Source organism: Mytilus galloprovincialis, chromosome 10 (assembly GCF_965363235.1).
Source record: "Mytilus galloprovincialis chromosome 10, xbMytGall1.hap1.1, whole genome shotgun sequence".
NCBI classification, from domain to species: domain Eukaryota; kingdom Metazoa; phylum Mollusca; class Bivalvia; order Mytilida; family Mytilidae; genus Mytilus; species Mytilus galloprovincialis.
The window spans coordinates 48,668,463-48,688,023 of NC_134847.1; positions in this window are offsets into that span (position 1 = coordinate 48,668,463).

The window sequence follows — 19,561 nt, forward strand, 5'->3', positions numbered from 1 at the left end:
AACAGATTTTTACTTAGATGGAACAATATTCTATTCAACAGTTCATTTAGCCTGATGAATCTTTTACGTCAAGAAGCAATTCATCAAGTTAATAATCTATACAAACTTAGTGACAACTTGCACTGCCGATCTCGTGACTAATTATCTGGTCTTGAACTTGACGAAATTCAAGTACGGCTTAGTGATATCAAACGTATTGAATCACATAAGCTTCACGTCAAGCAGATAAACAAATTTAAACGTGATGGTGTGAAAGTTACCACTCCTTTAAACAGACCTTCAAAAAACTATAGTAAAAAGCCTCGCAACCGTATATTTCGAAGAAAAAGTCATATTACGGCCAATCCCAACAACACAGTTGTCAATTTGTCAACAGTCTCTTTAACTGAGGATGAAACCAAAGTCTTATCTAAGGGTTTGAATTTTTGCCCTACTCCTAGTAACATAGATAATATGAAACTGGAAGATGACCTCAATAACTTTGCCAAAACCCTCAGAATTAAAGAATACTTTGGTAACAAGAATAAAGAAGAGGATAATGGGGAAGACACAGACACGTCCAACTCGGAGGACGAAATCATAATTCCGCATTTTAAAAAGAAGAGTTCATGGATTCCAAAGCCCAGCAAATCTGCTACACTGGAAGATGTTATTGACAAAATCAAATCGGATGTTGTTCATCTAGCCAGCAACAAGTCCTCGTCGTTTTATAACACCTCTTCTGACGAGAAAAAAAGCCATACAATCGCTGAAAAACCGAGATGATATTGTTATAAAACCAGCAGACAAGGGAAGTGCCGTTGTGATAATGGACAAAGCCGACTACATCGCAGAAGCAGAGCGTCAGCTCTCTGATGAGAGATTTTATAAGAAACTTGACTATGACCCTACTTCCGAGTTAAGTTCCAAAATTATTACAGCGTTACAAACCATGCACGATGATGGTCACAAAGATGAGGATACAATTGGATATTTAAAACTAGAGAACGCCAAGCCTGGTCGTCGATTGTATCTTCTTCCTAAAATACACAAGGTTAACAACCCTGGTAGACCCATTGTATCCGCTAACGGCCACCCGACTGAGAAAATCTCGGAATTTGTAGACTTTCATTTAAGATCTCATGTAAAAAATCTTCCTTCTCACATTCAAGACACTACAGATTATCTTCGCAAAATGGAATCCATGAACCCTCTTCCTCCGGATACCCTCCTTGTCACTTTAGATGTCACCTCATTGTATACCAACATACCTCATGATGACGGAAGACAATCGTGTAGGGAAATATGGGACTCGCGCAACACTTTAGAACCACCTACCGAATGTTTAGTCCAACTGCTTACTCTGGTCCTGAAATGCAACAATTTTACCTCTAATGGTGAGAATTACCTTCAAATAAACGGGACAGCGATGGGGACGAAAATGGCACCGTCTTACGCCAATATTTTCATGGGCAAATTAGAGAAACAAATTATTTCAACATCTTTAACCAAACCTCCGTCTTGGTTCCGTTTCATCGATGATGTTGACATGAAATGGATTGAATCCCAACAAAAATTGGTTGCTTTTATCAGACATGCAAACAACGCCCACCAGTCAATTAAATTTACATATGAAATATCCGACTCTAAGATATCTTTCTTAGACACAACTACATCTATAAAGGACGGTGTCATATCAACAGACCTCTACTGTAAACCTACAGATAAACATCAGTACTTTTCTCCCCAAAGCTGTCACCCCAAACACTGTACAAAAAGTATCCCGTACAGTCAAGCTCTCAGAGTAAAGCGGATTTGCTCCTCTGAGGAGGCTGTCACTCAGCGGTTACAGGAACCTCGCGGATTTTTAATCAAACGAGGTTATAAGAAATGAGACATAGATAAGGGGTTTGCGCGTGCTAACAATAACAGCCGCAATGACCTGTTACAGTACAAAACGAAGAGGCGCAGCAAAATAGTTCCATTTGTGTTAACATACAATCCCGCCTTTACTAACCTTTCACGTTTGATCCGTGCCAATTGGCAAAGTATTGCCAATCACCCAAAATTATCCAAAATCTTTCCCGATCTTCCTGTCTTAGCTTTTCGGAGACCAGCAAGTCTAAAAGACTTATTTGTGAAAGCTGCCGTCTCCTCTAATAAAAGCTGTTTAACTACAGGATGGTGCAAGTCATGTGGTAACAAACGATGTCTGACTTGCCTTTTTAACTTTGTTTGGCTTTTTAACTATTTTGATCTGAGCGTAACTGATGAGTCTTATGTAGACGAAACGCGCGTATGGCGTATAAAATTATAACCCTGGTACTTTTGATAACTATTTACACCACTGGGTTGATGCCACTGCTGGTGGACGTTTCGTCCCCGAGGGTATCACCAGCCCAGTAGTCAGCACTTCGGTGTTGACATAAATATCAATTATATTGTCATTTTTATAAATTTTCTGTTTACAAAACTTTAAATTTTTCGAAAAACTAAGAATTTTCTTACCCCAGGAGTAGATTACCCTAGCCGTATTTGGCACAACTTTTTGGAATTTTGGGTCCTTTATGCTCTTTAACTTTGTATTTGTTTGGCTTTTTATCTATTTTGATCTGAGCGTCACTGATGAGTCTTATGTAGACGAAACGCGCGTATGGCGCATAAAATTATAACCCAACTATTGCCAACAAATACTTAATACTCAAACATTTACTTGTCACTCCACTGGGTCTGTGTTCACAATATTTTTGTAATGTAACTTGCAAAACCCAGAATGTTGTAAAAATTCTTCAGTGTCGATGTGGCATGCAGTATGTTGGCGAGACAGAACAGCCATTCAACAAACGCATGAATGGTCATCGTAGTGACTACACCTGCAAGCCCGACCTCCCCGTAAGTCGTCATTTAAGATCACATGGGCATGACTAAGATGATCTTAAAAAAACTTACCATCACCATCATAGATCACAACGAGGATTGGTCAAAGACCGACAGACTTGCTCGGGAAAGTTTTTGGATAAGAAAGCTCAGGACAGTTTCCCCAGAGGGTATTAATGAAAAAACACAGAAGAGTCACTCATTTTTCCTACCATCACTAACTTCCTGCCATCAGCCGTGTCCAGTAACTCCGGCTTCCGTACTGGACACTTACACTTTTCAGGAACTTTTGAATTATACTAGTTTTAATTACAGTTTGCAAGGATGTGTAAATACACAGCCACGTTCTATTACTTAACCTTAGTAAAAATTTATTACTCATTTTTCTTTTTATCTAATTACTATATATTTGAAATGTTTAAATACGCAGTCTCTGTTGCAATTTTACTACCACTGTCATATTTTAAATAGTATACCAGCGTAAATCGGTCAGGACTGTTTATTGGGACTGTATTCTTACGCAGTTGTTTAACATCTTAACTATCACCACCTTTGGGAATTCAGAGTTGTGCCATTTGACATCGTAAGTAACTAATTTTATTTTGGCATATCTCTGTAGTCTTTGCGCCGTGTTTGGAAATTTTAACATTGTTCCAGCGTTCGCTTAAAATGTATTAATTTCAAGATTTTAGAGTCTTAATTTGAATTGACATGATTCATTTGTCATCGTGCTATTACCGAGGAAGGATATCTGTTATCCGAAATATCTAACATATTGTTGTTTTATTATGTTTTTGGTGATGTTGTACCCTTTTAGACTTGTTATGTCTCCCAAACAAAGTTTGGAGACTTATTGTTTTTGCTCAGTTCTTATTATTAGCTCACCTGGCCCTCAGGGCCAAGTGAGCTTTTCTCATCACTTGGCGTCCGTCGTCGTTAACTTTTACAAAAATCTTCTCTGAAACTACTGGGCGAAATTAATCCAAACTTGGCCACAATCATCTTTGGGGTATCTAGTTGAAAAAATGTGTCCGATGACCCGGCCATCCAACCAAGATGGCTGTCATGGCTAAAAATAGAACATAGGGGTAAAATGCAGTTTTTGGATTATAACTCAAAAACCAAAGCATTTAGAGCAAATCTGACATGACGTAAAATTGTTTATCAGGTCAACATCTATCTGACTTGAAATTTTCAGATGAATCGGACAACCCGTTGTTGGGTTGCTGTCCCTAAATTGGTAATTTTAAGGAATTTTTACTGTTTTTGGTTATTATCTTGAATATTATTATAGATAGAGATAAACTGTTTACTGCAATAATGTTCAGCAAAGTTAGATTTACAAATAAGTCAACATGACCGAAATGGTCAGTTGACCCATTTAAGAGTTATTGCCCTTTATAGTCAATTTTTAACTATTTTTCGTAAATCTTAGTAATCTTTTACAAAAATCTTCTCTGAAACTACTGGGCGAAATTATTCCAAACTTGGCCACAATCATCTTTGGGGTATCTAGTTTAAAAAAATGTGTCCGGTGACCCGGCCATCCAACCAAGATGGCCGCCATGGCTAAAAATAGAACATAGGGGTAAAATGCAGATTTTGGCTAATAACTCGAAAACCAAAGCATTTAGAGCAAATCTGACATGATGTAAAATTCTTTATCAGGTCAACATCTATCTGACTTGAAATTTTCAGATGAATCGGACAACCTGTTTATGGGTTGCTGCCCCTAAATTGGAAATTTTACTGTTTTTGATTATTATCTTGAATATTATTATAGATAGAGATAAACTTTAAACAGCAATAATGTACAACAAAGTAAGATTTACAAATAAGTCAACGTGACTGAAATGGTCAATTGACCCCCTAAGGAGTTATTGTCCTTTAAAGTCAATTTTTAACAATTTTTATAAAATTTGTAAATTTTAACTAACATTTTCCACTGAAACTGCTGGGCCAAGTTCATTATAGATAGAGATAACTGTAAGCAGCAAGAATGTTCAGTAAAATAAGACGTACAAACACATCACCATCACCAAAACACAATTTTGTCATGAATCCATCTGCTTCCTTTGTTTAATATTCACATAGACCGAGGTGAGCGACACAGGCTCTTTAGAGCCTCTTGTTTTTATTATTCTTCTTCTTCCTCTTCTTCTTCCGCCACTTTAAAAATGAACTTGTCCGCAGCATTTCTCCACAACTACTTGTCAGATTTACTTAGGGTTTCATAAAATGTTAGACTAATATGTCTAGGTGAGCCATCAATCGTTCATTTGTGCATTGGGGTCTATTAAGGGGTATTTTGGGGGCAGAAAGAAGGGAGGGGTTTACTATAGAACCCTATGGGATTTTATTTTCTAAAATTTTCAAATGAATATAACTTGAAAACTGTAAGTGATAGATACATGCAGTCTTCAGAAACGATTAAAGGACAATAAAACAAATCACATGAAATATAGGGGGAGTCCCTGGGGGTCATCCCTACCCCCTTCAATTCGAGAATATGCTTTCAACTTGTAAATGGTCCAGATCCCCACCCCATAACCATATATATTCTGGTATGGGACAATAAAATTAATCAAATGAAATTAAATAAAAGTTCCTGGGGGTCACCCCCACCCCGTTCAATTTAAGAATGTGCTATTATCTTGTAAGCGGTCCAGATCCCCACCCCTAAACCATATATATTTTGTAGGGAACAATAAAACAAATGAAATGAAATAAAAGGAAAGTCCCTAGGGGGTCACTCCACCCCCTCTTGTTTGAAAACTTGTAAACGGTCAACATCCCCACCCCTAAACTATATATATTCTTGTAAGGGACAATCAAACTAATCAAATGAAATTAAATGAAAGTTCCTGGGGGTCACCCCCACCCCGTTCAATTTGAGAATGTACTATTATCTTGGAAATGGTCCAGATCCCCACCCCTAAACCATATATATTCTTGTAGGGGACAATAAAATGAGATAAAAGGGAAGTCCTGCGGGGGTCATCCCACCCCCTCTTGTTTGAAAACTTGTAAACGGTCAACATACACACCCCTAAACCATAAATATTCTTGTAGGGGACAATAAAATAAAATGAAATAAAAGGGAAGTCCCTAGGGGGTCACCCCACCCCACTCTTGTTTGGAAACTTGTTAATGGTCAACATCCCCACCCCTAAACCATATATACTCTTGCATGGGACAATAAAACAAATCAAATGAAAGGTAGGTAGGTAAAGTCCATGGGGGTCACCTCCACCCCCTCCTGTTTGAATACATGTAAATGGTGGAGATCCCCACCAGTAAGCCATATATTCTTGTATGGGACTAAAAATCAAATCAAATGAACATGGGACCATATGAATGGCGAGTTATGGGAGCCTTCGTAACAGCATCCTGTTACAATTACGTCTTGTTATATATTTTGTAGTGTACTGAATCATAATTTTGTGATCCATCGCCCCGTAAGATTTATCGTTGACTATTTATTCAGTCATTTAATATATATATATATATGAAATAAAATGGGAGGCAAATACAAGAAAGGTCGCATTTTTGGTAGAGGTCTAGGGAGACACAGAAGATTTAAAAGAGTAAAACATTTGGGTAGACAGGATATGAAATTAAAAGGCAGAGAAACCGAAGAAAACACATTTAGAAGTTGAAAATACGCAAAATAAACAAACGTTTCAATAGAAACAAAGAAGTTTATACAACATTCTCAACTGGTTGCGACTTGAAGCTTAAGATTCGAAAAGTAAAAAACAACTTGCCCATTGCAAAGGGTTATCGGGTTATAAATTTAGACGGTCTACAAGCACACATATCTGATATAACTTTGCATGGATGTTTATGTGCCGGTACAATAAACTTGGCTAAGGAAGGGAAGGCACCAATTAAGTTAGAGACAGAGGTGCGTTCGCTGGGTTTGGCTACTGTTATGTTGGCTAAGTGGAATGTTTACAGAAATTTAAACTTGAAACCAGTCCAAAGGTCCCGGGATCTAAAAGATATGACATTAATGTACGTGAAGTTTGGGCAGTATGGTGACCGGCAATGGCCTAGCTCACCTTAATGAGTTTTTAGCAACTTTAAATTCACCAAGGTTATCGCAGCCGTCTTTTAGCCCAATTGAAACAGAGATAGGCAATTGGTGGCATAGCGTTCTCGATAAAGATATGATGATTGCAGGCCAAGAAGAGAGGCGTCTAGCTTTTGAAAGAATGATTTCCAGGAAGAAATTCTAGCAATTAGTTATAGCGGATGGTGGGTGGTCCAAAAGAACACATAAACATTAGTACAATGCAGCTGGTGTGGAGCTGTAACTATTGGTAAAGATACAAAAAAATATTACACATTGGAGTTCGAAACAAATATTGCTACATCTGTAACAAAAACGATAGTACACCTCGTACTTGCTTCAAAAATTTTGATCAAGACAGTCAGTCGATGGAGGGTGACATAATATTGGAAGGGTTTCGTGAGGCCGAAAAAAAAGGACTTAAGATATATGGGATGGGGATTCCTCTGTTTTTGCTAGAATCCGAGAGTAAGTACCAGGTAGGGAACGGTCTGTTTCAAAAGAGGAGCGTGAAAATCACCTTTGTAAATGTTTCAGATCAAACCTAGAAAAATTGGTAACAGATAATCCACTTTATAAAAGGAAACATCACTTGACAAAAAAACTCGAGTGCGACTTGTAAGTGCACTCAGATGTGCGATACGTGTCCGCTCCATAGATCTAAGGACAAAACAAAAAACAGATAAATTTAATGCCATAAGAAAACTAACACATGACATAAAGAATTCTGTTCACCATTTTTTTGGCAACCATAGCCAATGATCTGATTTTTGTCGGGCAAAAAATCAACAGCTCGAAACTACAAATGAGGATAATACATCTCTACAAATATCTACCAACACATCTGATTCCGGTATTGCAGTTGAAGAACAGTTAATTGACCAACAGATCGATATTGGAGTGAGGGGGCATCTATTTCAGCCCAAGAACAGGCTCGTTTTGGAACCACGACAGTATTGTTGCAGCACATCACAAAAGACGTAACAAATCTTTTATGCAGGAATGCTGAAAAATCCGATCGACTTATTAACAACTCCACGACCAATCTTGCTGAAAGCTGGATGCATATCCGTACCAAGTTTGATGGGGGCAAGGTCAACAACCTCTGCAATTGTGGATCTTGGCATGCTCGATGCTATGGGGGAGCTCTACGGATGAATTTAGGACCACAGTGGTCTTGTAAGGTTTGGGAGTCAAGTACTGGTACTGAGCCAGGACATCTTTTACGGAAATTGTATGCTCGTCATGAGCAGACATTGGCCAATTCGACCAAGCACAAGTCTTAACCTAACATTCAACAGGTTCGATTGAAGAAAAAGATGTCCTGTCTCAAAACAAGCACCTCCAAGAAAGCTCGCAAAGCTTATGGTCCAGAAGCCATAGATGATGCCGATGACGTTTCTTCTGATAATTTCGAAAAACTGAAACATGACTATTTAAACCTTCATATTCACCTTTCCGAACTATAACGCTTAAACTTTACAAATTTAACAATTTTACTATCACAATCTGGTCTTTGGCATTCTGAGAGAAAAAAAAAGAATTACAGCATCTAATTTTGGATCTATTGTTAAAAGAAACCCGTCACTTCTAACAGCTTAATTCATACGTACTATTCTATATTTTACATTTACTGGAAATTATCACACCAGAAAAGGTATTCTAGAAGAAAAAACAATTATTGAAGAATATAAATTGAAAAAAGCTGAGGAATCGGAAAATGTTTGAGTTGAGCGCAGTGGACTTGTTATACACCCAACTCAAACATTCTTGGCTGGCAGTCCAGATGGCTTAGTTTCAACATCTAAGGGAGAATCTGGTTTAATTGAAATCAAAAATTTGTTACATTCTAAACCTATCAATCTTTGGAAAGCTTCTTAAAAAAAAAACTACAAAATTTAAATGGAAAACTGCAACTTAAAGAAAATCACATATATTATTATCAATGCCATGGACTAATCAACATTTGTAACAAGGATTGGATTGATTTTGTAGTAGGAACTTTAAATCCTCATCAACTTTTCATACAGCGAATTTATCGTAATATCGATTATTGGGAAAACACCATGTTGCCAAAACTGGAAGCATTCTACCACAAAGTGCTACTTCCAGAGTTAGCAAGTCCTCGAGAAGGAAAAAGCCCAGGCATTCGAGAACCTGGAATATGGGTAAGTTGTTATGAATACAATATTGTCTTGAATGAGGTAAAGAGAATACAGATTAATGGACCAAAACTAGAGAAAAATCAGGCGAATTAAAAAAATTTGATGATAATGTACCGTACAAATAGAGAAAAATCGGCTTAAATTATTATATTAAAAATTGCATGATTTCCCCATTCAGACCCCTAACATTACCAAAAAAAAAAAACACAATAAAACGAACAATATGTTAGATTTTTCGGATAACAGATATCCTTCCCTCTATCAAAATCTTGTATAAATTTCAAGATTTGTGAAAAATAAACAGCACATCATCCAGTACCCCTCTTTGAGGAAATTAAGAATCAGATGTACTCTTCAATATTGTCTTCAACAATGTTATATATTATTTTTGGCAAATTGCAAATTGTAATGAAAACTGACACCGTTTTGATAATAATTTTCATTTACAGTATATTCCACCATTACAATCAAAGAATAGCCTCAACGAAGTAAAAGCTCTACATATCAGTTAATGCAAGATCTAAGAAACGAGTATCTGAATCATCCAGCTCATCTGACACTGAACTTCAAAGACCTGCTCCTCTTCGCAATAGGTAACTTTATCATTATGTTTGAATATAATATATTTAATATAAACATTAAAGAGGATGATTTATTATATGCCATAAAAGATAAGTTGTTTACAAAACACATTATTTGCAAAATATTCGGCCCGGAACGGAGAAATAGCTCGGCACAGCCTCGCATTTCCCCGTTTCTAAGCCTCATCCTTATATCGTTGATATGTCAAGTCAATGCACTGACATTTTAACACAAAATTATAATGTTGTTAGCCATAGTAGTTCAAGAAAACGTTTTAAGCCTCAAATAAATAATTTGTATTGTAAATTTATAGTTGGAGTGTATAACATGTATACTGTTCACTTTTACAGTGTGCAAAATACAGTATTTTCCCATTAAATGTAAAGGAAAATAAGTTCATCATAGATACCATACTAAATTTTGTATATATGCCAGACGCGCAATTCGTCTACAAGAGACTCATCAGTGACTCTCGAATCCAAAAAAGTTAAAGTCATAAGAAACGAGTGACCGTTGAAAAATAATATTCTTCCAATTCTTGAACCAATGCATAAACATCATAAACTTAGTCTTCTGTGCACGATTTTTTTTTTTCAATCGGTCAGTGTTGTTGTGAAAATATGGCAGGTAATTAAAGTTCGTGTTGTGAAGCCGAAGTTTAACGATTGTCACCTGTTTGTCAACAATCGAATAATAATCAACAAAAAAGCATGGTAATTGAGCACGTGTTTAACTTGTAAATACAGATAATAGTTTATTTTAAGGACATCCATGCGTATTGTGATCAGCGGATTTTTACGAGAAGGGTCACACTGAGGTCACTTTGCATACGGAAAATATGTCGGGGGAATTGCTTCCTTTCCAGGAAGCAATTAAAATAAAGTAAACTTCTTCCAAATATGAATAAATTAAAGAATTTTCTTCAGAAAAAGTATATCTTATGAGTTTTACAATGAAAACTATCCATTGAGTTATAAAAAAACGTATGCATTATTTTTTTTTATTTGAGGTTTCATATGACTTTAAAAAGGCCAAAAAAAGTACGAAATTGGAGAGAATTTATTATTAAATGTCTCTACACACATTAATTTATGCTGTAAATATGCCATAAATGAGCATACCATTGATTTATACTAAATGGTCCAGTAATGTTATTTTCATTGAAGATGGGCTTCCATACTTTTGTAGGAAAGTAGCAAACTTAATTCACTTAAAACATACTGCGGGGTGTATTTTAATATCAACAGTAGCTTGTACCTCGTTAGTTTCTCCTCTCCCTTTTTAAATCTGTTTTTCAGGATTTTGGGAACTTGGAAAAACAGAAGATTTTTTTAAGCATAAGACTACTAATTGAAAGAATATTGGACCTTTTCTATATTTTATAATACTCATCACAAGGAAGATTTTGATGTATATCATGGTATGCTATATAAACTAAATATGAAGTTATTGAACTTTTTAGTTGATCTTAAATTTGACTTTTGCGGAACCTTAAAACAAGTATATAAATTTAGGTATTATTCATATAATCCTTCTAGGATGTGCTCGAACTTAATTGCTGAACACAGGTGTTTTAGGACTTTTTGTGAACAATGAATTATAGCTGATCATAGAAACAAGTGAGTAATCTATGTTAAAAAATTTATAACAAAAATCTCTGTATTTGAGTCTGTGTATTGTCTACAAAAATCTGTTCACCAATCTGGAATTACACTATTCATGATAATGCTTTGAACGAGGTTTCCCCTTAATATATATATATATATGCACACAATGGTCCATCTCTATTATTCTTCATCTTTGCTGTTTTGATAATATTGCAGTTTGAAAAAATTGTAATTGACAGGCCACAGAAGGAGTCGTAAACCTTTAGTGACTTTTTTTTAGAATTTAAAGGTTTTTAATGGTATCATAGAAAAGCAAGTGAGTAATCTATGTTTAAAATGTTATAACCATAAACCTGTAATAAACAGGTTGAGGATAACTTTACATTTGAAAGAATGTTACCCCATATAGTCCGTTGTTACTCATTTTGGGAAATTGAAGATGACCAATATAGGATCCAAAGATTTAGGCATTTATATATGATTTGTATAATTTTGTGCACCAACACTTACATAAAATTGTATTTCATGCAAAAGTAGACATAATGAGCCAGGCATCCCCGCTAGGTATAACTTTCTGTATAAACTACTGTTGTGTACGACGTCAACAGCTGATTTTGCATCAAGCAGTGCTACACATAAAGGTGTTTTCCTGTATACTGCATCGATAATCACTTCATTAAGCAGAAGAGCGCAAAATAACGATGACATTTTAGACGTGAATCCTCTCTGAAATTAGTTTTGGATGTGTTCCTTAAGGAATGTTTCTTTGATTTTGCCTATAACAGGAAGAACTGTAATTCCTCTGTGGGTAAACCTTTCATTTTGAAAATCGGTGATTAAATTCCCATCTTGATGTTATCTGGGATAACACATAATATACAGATGTTGTTCATTTTTTTTGTCTGGTCCACCATGGATGAAGTGTTCCAGTGTTATTAAATAAATGTCAGGAGCTTTATTTTTTAATGGCATTCTGACCTTTTAAAATTAAAAAAGAAATCGGAATAGAGTTATCGAGACATGATTCCATGATGAAATCAATGTTTGAATCCTTGTAGGTATAGTGATCTGAGTATTCATAATTTCAGCATACTTCTCACCCCTCTGTATAGCAATCTCATGCCACCTTGCTCTATGTAGTTCAGATATATGGTGTTTTACACATATCCTCAGTGACTGATATAATCTTGCATCCAGTTCATGTTAAGTTATGGGCATAGAAAAGGAAAGAACCGAATACAAGATAATATCTATACGTTATAGAAACCAAAATGTGGACTACTATGCACAATGCAATGCACAAGAGCTCACTGGATAAAGTGCGCAGTTGTTTCTTATACAACTACTCTGGAGCTCATAAAATGAATGTAATCAACATTATTGTCATCCGAGATATATAATCTTATTTTTACCATTGTAATGAAAAAGTAAGCACAAACATACCAACACACTTGATTGTTATACGATGATGACTGATGTACCCATATTTTGACTATTTTATTTATTGTGTCTGTTTAGTTTACGCATTAATGTAAATATAACGGAATTTGATGAGACTGTCATCAAAGTGAGAGGGTTAGCGCTATAAAATCAGGTTTAATCCACCGTTTTTTACAATTGAAAATGCCTGTACTAAGTCAGGAATATGACAGTTCTTGTCCATTCATTTTTGATGCGTTTTGTTTTTTGATTTTGCCATGTGATTATGGACTTGCCGAATTGATTTTCCTCTAAGTTCGGTATTTTTGTGATCTTACTTTTTGACCTATTTGACCTTTCCCTTGAAAATCGATAAAGCGAAGGAGTGTTCCATCAATATGATCCCATGGTAATGCTTATGTTTTTTTTTAATGTTTTCTCGTACTCAACAACCCAAAATGCATACATGTAATTCCAATATTAAAATATAAATATAAAAACAAATCCACATTTTGGTACTTATGGGTGGGAGAGGGGGAACTTATCAAGATCCTCATCAACCCAAACAGGCAATAGGCAATATGTATTGCCTGACCAAACATAGCCCTTAAACCAACCACCACTTGGATATAGAAAGAATGAGGATGTATCACATGTACTTCCGGCAAAGATATTAACCAATGAGGTTATACACATATCCTCAGTGATTGATATAATCTTGCAACCAGTTCATGTTAAGTTATGGGCATAGAAAACTCTATAGTCCATACAGCATATTTGCAGGCCAATCTTAAATTACACCACTAGCAAGGCTTTCCCCGAAGTAATAGTATTCATAATACTAACAAAAAAATATCTTTTAACACTTTTATTAAATATTATTCCTTAATTACTTTAAAACACTTGATACATGCACACAGTTCTGTATAAATACTTCATAATCCAATAAATTCTTATGAATTTGACCGCATAGACTTTTAAAAATTGAGTTAAGGCAATGACATCATATCAAAATGAACATTGTCATTATTTAATAACATCTTTGGCATATGGAAAGCTTGTAAGCAAAGGGACTTCACCTCCAAGTGTAAACTATGCTGGCTTGTCTCTTTCTTTACTGTTGTTGAATCAAACACACATTTTACTTCCTAATCAGGAACATTGACAATTGTATTTCCACTTAATTCTTGACAACTCTGCTGAAAATATATTAACCAATAACAAGCTGTTTATTGTACTTAAGACAGCATTAGTCACACTTCGAAAAGGAAAAATCCCTTTGCCTACAATCCACGTGGAAAAACCACTAGGGAATCAGTGTCCCTCGAACTGTAGACAAAGAAATTTAAATTAAAAAATTTAACCATAAATAAAATTTTATTCATTTGTACTAGTATACAAAATCATTCAACATTATATTTATTAAACAAAACAAAAAAAAAACAATCATTATTTAATCTGCTAAGACAACAGATTTATGTGACATATTTTAACACATCAATGCAATTATATACACATCCACATGAAATTACGGACAAATTATTAGAATTACTTAATAGGTTCATTTGACCATAAAGCTGCTTCCATCAATTATTATTATTATTATTATATTTTTTTTAATACCGTGCCATATTGACTTATTTTGCCTTTCTCAACACAGACATACATAATTTAGTGTTATATCCGTATTTTCCCCATTCATTAAATAATATCAAGTGACATGTCACACTTAATTATTTCACTTTCTCAATATTTCTTTTCTATTCTAACAAAGTCTTTAAAGAGCATTTTTATCAGTATGTCCGATGTAATTATCAATGAAAAGTGCACAACACTCAAAAGAAACAAAAGAAACTATTTACGCTATAAACAATTTATTATTCTCCTTTCAATTCAGGTTCCCAAAATGGCCAGAACCCCCACTTCCACATATATTTTATATAGCAATAGAACTTTGTCCTGCGTTTACGGCATAACAAATATCTGACCACCTGGGTTGATAATAACTACCGGCCAAGGTCCAAATCCCAAAACATTTTGCCACCAAGGTCAAACATTACTATCTAGTTCTATCAAGAAGCCGCCAAGGCAAATACAAATGACCACCAAGGTCTTGACGCCCCAAAGGCTAGTATTTTTAATCTAATATTGCCATCAAGGCAAATGTAAAAAATTATAAAAATGACCACCTAGGTCTATTGCCACCAAGGCATATATAAATGACCACCTAGGTCTATTGCCACCAAGGCATATATAAATGACCACCTAGGTCTTTTGCCACCAAGGCATATATTTATGACCACCAAGGTCTTAAAGCCACTAAGGCTATATTGCCACCAAGGTTATATTGCCACCAAGGCAAATGTAAGTAGTAAGTAAAAGTTAAAGAATATAGTTACTTTGCCGACAACACGTGGAGCAAGACCTTCCCACAGCTTGGATATTGAAAGAATGAGGATGTATCACATGTACTTCCACCAAAGATATCAACCAATAAGGTTATTTTCTTTGAGTTGCACTTTTACCAGATTTTGGTTTTCCATTTTCTGTCCATTCAAATAAGGCTTTTTTGTTGCTTAAAAGTGCAAGAGTTATCTCATCGTTCCAGATGCGAGTATTTTTCTGTGTGTATACGGTTTGGACTTTTTGGCAAATTTTTTTCTTGCACTATAGTTAAGGCATGAATGCGATTTTTGACGTCATTTTTCGTCTTTAGCTTCAGCTAATTGATTTTTTATTTTGTAATTTAAGTTTGATACTTTTCCAAATATATTTTAAACCAATTATGTTTGATATTTTCTCTCCAGAGTAAAGAAACTCAACCGTTTTAACGTGCATGCGTGGTCACTAAGTTGGTCTAATTCAGTTGAGGTCATCAACTGATTTTGCGGTCAAATCACACTCCTGAAATAATTCATCAAGGCTATTTTTCTCAAAATTAAAAAGCCTTGTATTGGCTGAGGGTCTATCTAAGGTTCTTCTGAATTATTCAATAGATATATAATACAACCATTTTATATCATTCTCGTCGTTTTCTCTGTTACATTGGTGAAACATGGGGTATATTCACGTTTACTTTTCTGCATTGGGTATAGGGGAGGGTTGAGATCTCACAAACATGTTTAACCCCGCCGCATGTTGGCGCCTGTCCCAAGTCAGGAGCCTCTGGCCTAACACTCTTGTATTTTAACTTTTAGTTTCTTGTGTACAATTTGGAGTTTAGTATAGCGTTCATTATCACTGAACTAGTATATATTTGTTTAGGGGCCAGCAGAAGGACGCCTCCGGGTGCGGGAATTTCTCGTTGCATTGAAGACCTGTTGGTGACTTTCTGCTGTTGTCTGCTCTATGGTCGGGTTGTTGTCTCTTTGGCACATTCCCCATTTCCATTCTCAATTTTACTAAACGTGCAACTTTTGTATTTTTCATAACTTCATATGAACAAATTTGCCTTTTTTATTGTTAAAGGGAGGGAAAAAAAAGAAAAAATCCACAATGAAGATAGTAAAGAAAAGAGACCACCAAATCTATTATAGGAAATAGAAGAATTAGCCAGTTCTTTTCTGTGAGAAAAGATACATTATGTGTCAAGGTACAAGATGAACTGTTTGCATACAAGTTTATTTAAGAAATGAATGCTTCTTTTTGTAAGTCATTGGGGTGTAAAAGCTTTGACCGAAGTACATTTTGTATGAAGCGCGGAAGCATTTTTTTTTTTTATTATTTATTTCACCTGTGCACTTTATTGTGGGACCACGTGTTATCATGAATGATAAGTTTTATTGAGTGATGCAATTGCTTGAGGAAAAACACGTGATGTGCCGTTAGCCAATCAGAATGTAGTTTTATAATGAAACATACATGTAATATAATTATTACATACATACATAGAGAAAAAAGAGTTATAAATGAATATTAAATATACATATAATATAAATAGTTAAAGCAGGTATCAAATTTTTCACATAAAACTTCAAAGGACTGAGACGCTTAAGAATCATAAATTACATTTAAAATTTCCGACAAATCATGATTTTTTTTTGCATTCATTATTTCCATCTATCGATCATTTCTGTGTCCTCGGAAGCGCTGAGGTTCCACTTAAATAGCACATGCAATTTCTGCTTTTGTCTTATTTGCAATAACTGCATTTGATGTTCGTTCAGTTTCTAAAATAAAAATTGGCTCATGCATTTTGTTTAATGTGCCATTTTTAACAAAACCACTAATGATATTTAGTCTATTTTCTTTGAATTTTGTTTCAAAATTTTGTAGTTCTTTATCTAATTTCTTCCCTCCTAATGTGATATGACTGGAATCGTTACACGTTTGTTATACTTTCGGTTTCTAATTATTCTTTTAAAAAGAATATATCTCATTTGTCAAGTCTGGACTATACGTATTGTCATCATAGATCTGCGCCGCTCAAATCCATTAATTGTGGCATACGTTTATTTATCTTAATAATAAAATAAAATTTTAGTAAGCCACTGGCTTGATTGTATGCACATGATCTCAAAATTGCAACGAGGGCAGATGTTTTCGTTACTAGAAAAGCTGCATATAGTAGTGGACCATTTGAACCATACGCGTATGGTCGGACAATATGAATATATATTCGTTGATTATAAGCGGGTCGGACCATATGAGTATTTGGACCATATAATTATGTTTTCAAATATGCATTAGAAAACTTTCACAAATTTAAATGCAATAAACTTAATCTTAAACAAGAGGCTCTCAAGAGCCTGAATCGCTCACTTTAATTCTTTTGGTTAAATCTCTCATCAATGATTATTTTGGCTTTTCAATTTATTTAAATGTTTTTTGGATCGTCCTATTTTCTTCAAAAGCCAAAAAAAAATAATCATTTTCTCCTATGTTCTATTTTAGCCATAGGAGCTATGTTTCTTGACATACAAGGAAATAAAATATAAAATTTATACTAGATACTCTGAAACTCATTTAGCCTAAGTTTGGCTGAAATTGATACAGCAGTTTCAAAGGAGAAGATTTTTAAAGTAAGTCAACATGATGGAACAAATTGTGAAAAAAGTCTTTAAAGGGAAATAACTCCTTAAGTTTGACAATTTTGGTAAATTTGACTTAATTGAGATCTTACTTTGCTGAACATTATTGCTGTTTACAGTTTATTATGGCACCCTCAACGGAGTTGGGGTGACATTTTGTTATTGTTCGTTTCTTTTTTTCTTATGATTTTTATTTTTATTCTTCCATACTTTTTTGTCCAAGCTTTTTCTCAGAATTATATAGACCAAACTTGGTGGAACTATGCTATAATGTTGACCACCATGTAAAGTTGTGCACCTGACTTTGGAATGTGCAAGATGGCTGCCGTTACCATGGAAACGGAAAAAATGTGAAAAAATCTTGTTTTTTGTTTTGGTGAATTATTTGGACATGCTTACACTTAGAATCATTATTATTTAATACAATGTATGTGCCCAGTAAATACTACTTTTGGATGATTTTGGCACTCATTGGAACTACTATGTTGCCATGGAAACTACTCCAAAAATTTCAAAAATCTCAAAATGCTCCAAACTTCATGAAACTTCACGGTAACGACGAGCAACATTGGAAGATGTGGAATTTGGCGTTGGAATTTCCAAAATATCTGTTGTTACCATGAAAACAATGCAAAAAGGTCAAAACTTTGAATTTTCACAGAACATTCCAGAACATCAATGTTAAATTTATTCTAGAGACATTAAATGGTATATGATGGTATATATGATTATGGAGGGAAAACATTGCAGCGGGGGTTGACTTTGGAATATTCAAAATGGCCGCCGTTACCATAGTAACAGCAAAATTATGAAAAACTTCAAAATGCTTTAAATTTAATGAAACTTATAACAAATTTTGCCTAGCTTATGTAGACTTAACTTTTGAGTTTCGAATTTTCAAAATGGCCGCCGTTGCCATGGAAACAGCAAAAATTTTCTAAATGGCTGCCGCTGGCCTGGCAATAGGGAAAGGGTGCCATCCGCTATTGCTTGCAATGGCAAATCTAGTTTCTATCTATAGTTATATTCAAGATAATAAACAAAAACAGCAAAATTTCCTTAAAATTATCAATTCAGGGGCAGCAACCCAACAACAGATAGATCTTGACCTGATAAACAATATTATCCCAACGTCAGATTTGCTCTAAATGCTTTGGTTTTTGAGTTATAAGCCAAAAACTGCATTTGACCCCTATGTTCTATTTTTAGCAATGGCGACCATGTTTGTTGATAGATCATAACTTCGGATACAATTTACAAACTAGATACCCTAAGGAACATTCAATTAAAGTTTGGAAGTATTTGGCCTAGTAGTTTCAGAGGAGAAGATTTTTGTAAAAGATTACTAAGATTTACGAAAAATGGTTAAAAATTGACTATAAAGGGCAATAACTCCTAAAGGGGTCAACTGACCATTTCCGTCATGTTGACTTATTTGTAAATCTTACTTTGCTGAACATTATTCCTGTTTACAGATTATCTCTATAATAATATTCAAGATAATAACCAAAAACAGCAAAATTTCCTTAAAATTACTAATTCAGGGGCAGCAACCCAACAACGGGTTATCTGATTCATCTGAAAATTTCAGGGCAGATAGATCTTGACCTGATTAACAATATTACCTCATGTCAGATTTGCTCTAAATGCTTTGGTTTTTGAGTTATAAGCCAAAAACTGCATTTGACCCCTATGTTCTATTTTTAGCAATGGCGACCATGTTTGTTGATAGATCAAAACTTCGGATACAATTTATAAATTAGATACCCTAAGGAACATTCAGTTAAAGTTTGAAAGTATTTGGCCCAGTAGTTTCAGAGGAGAAGA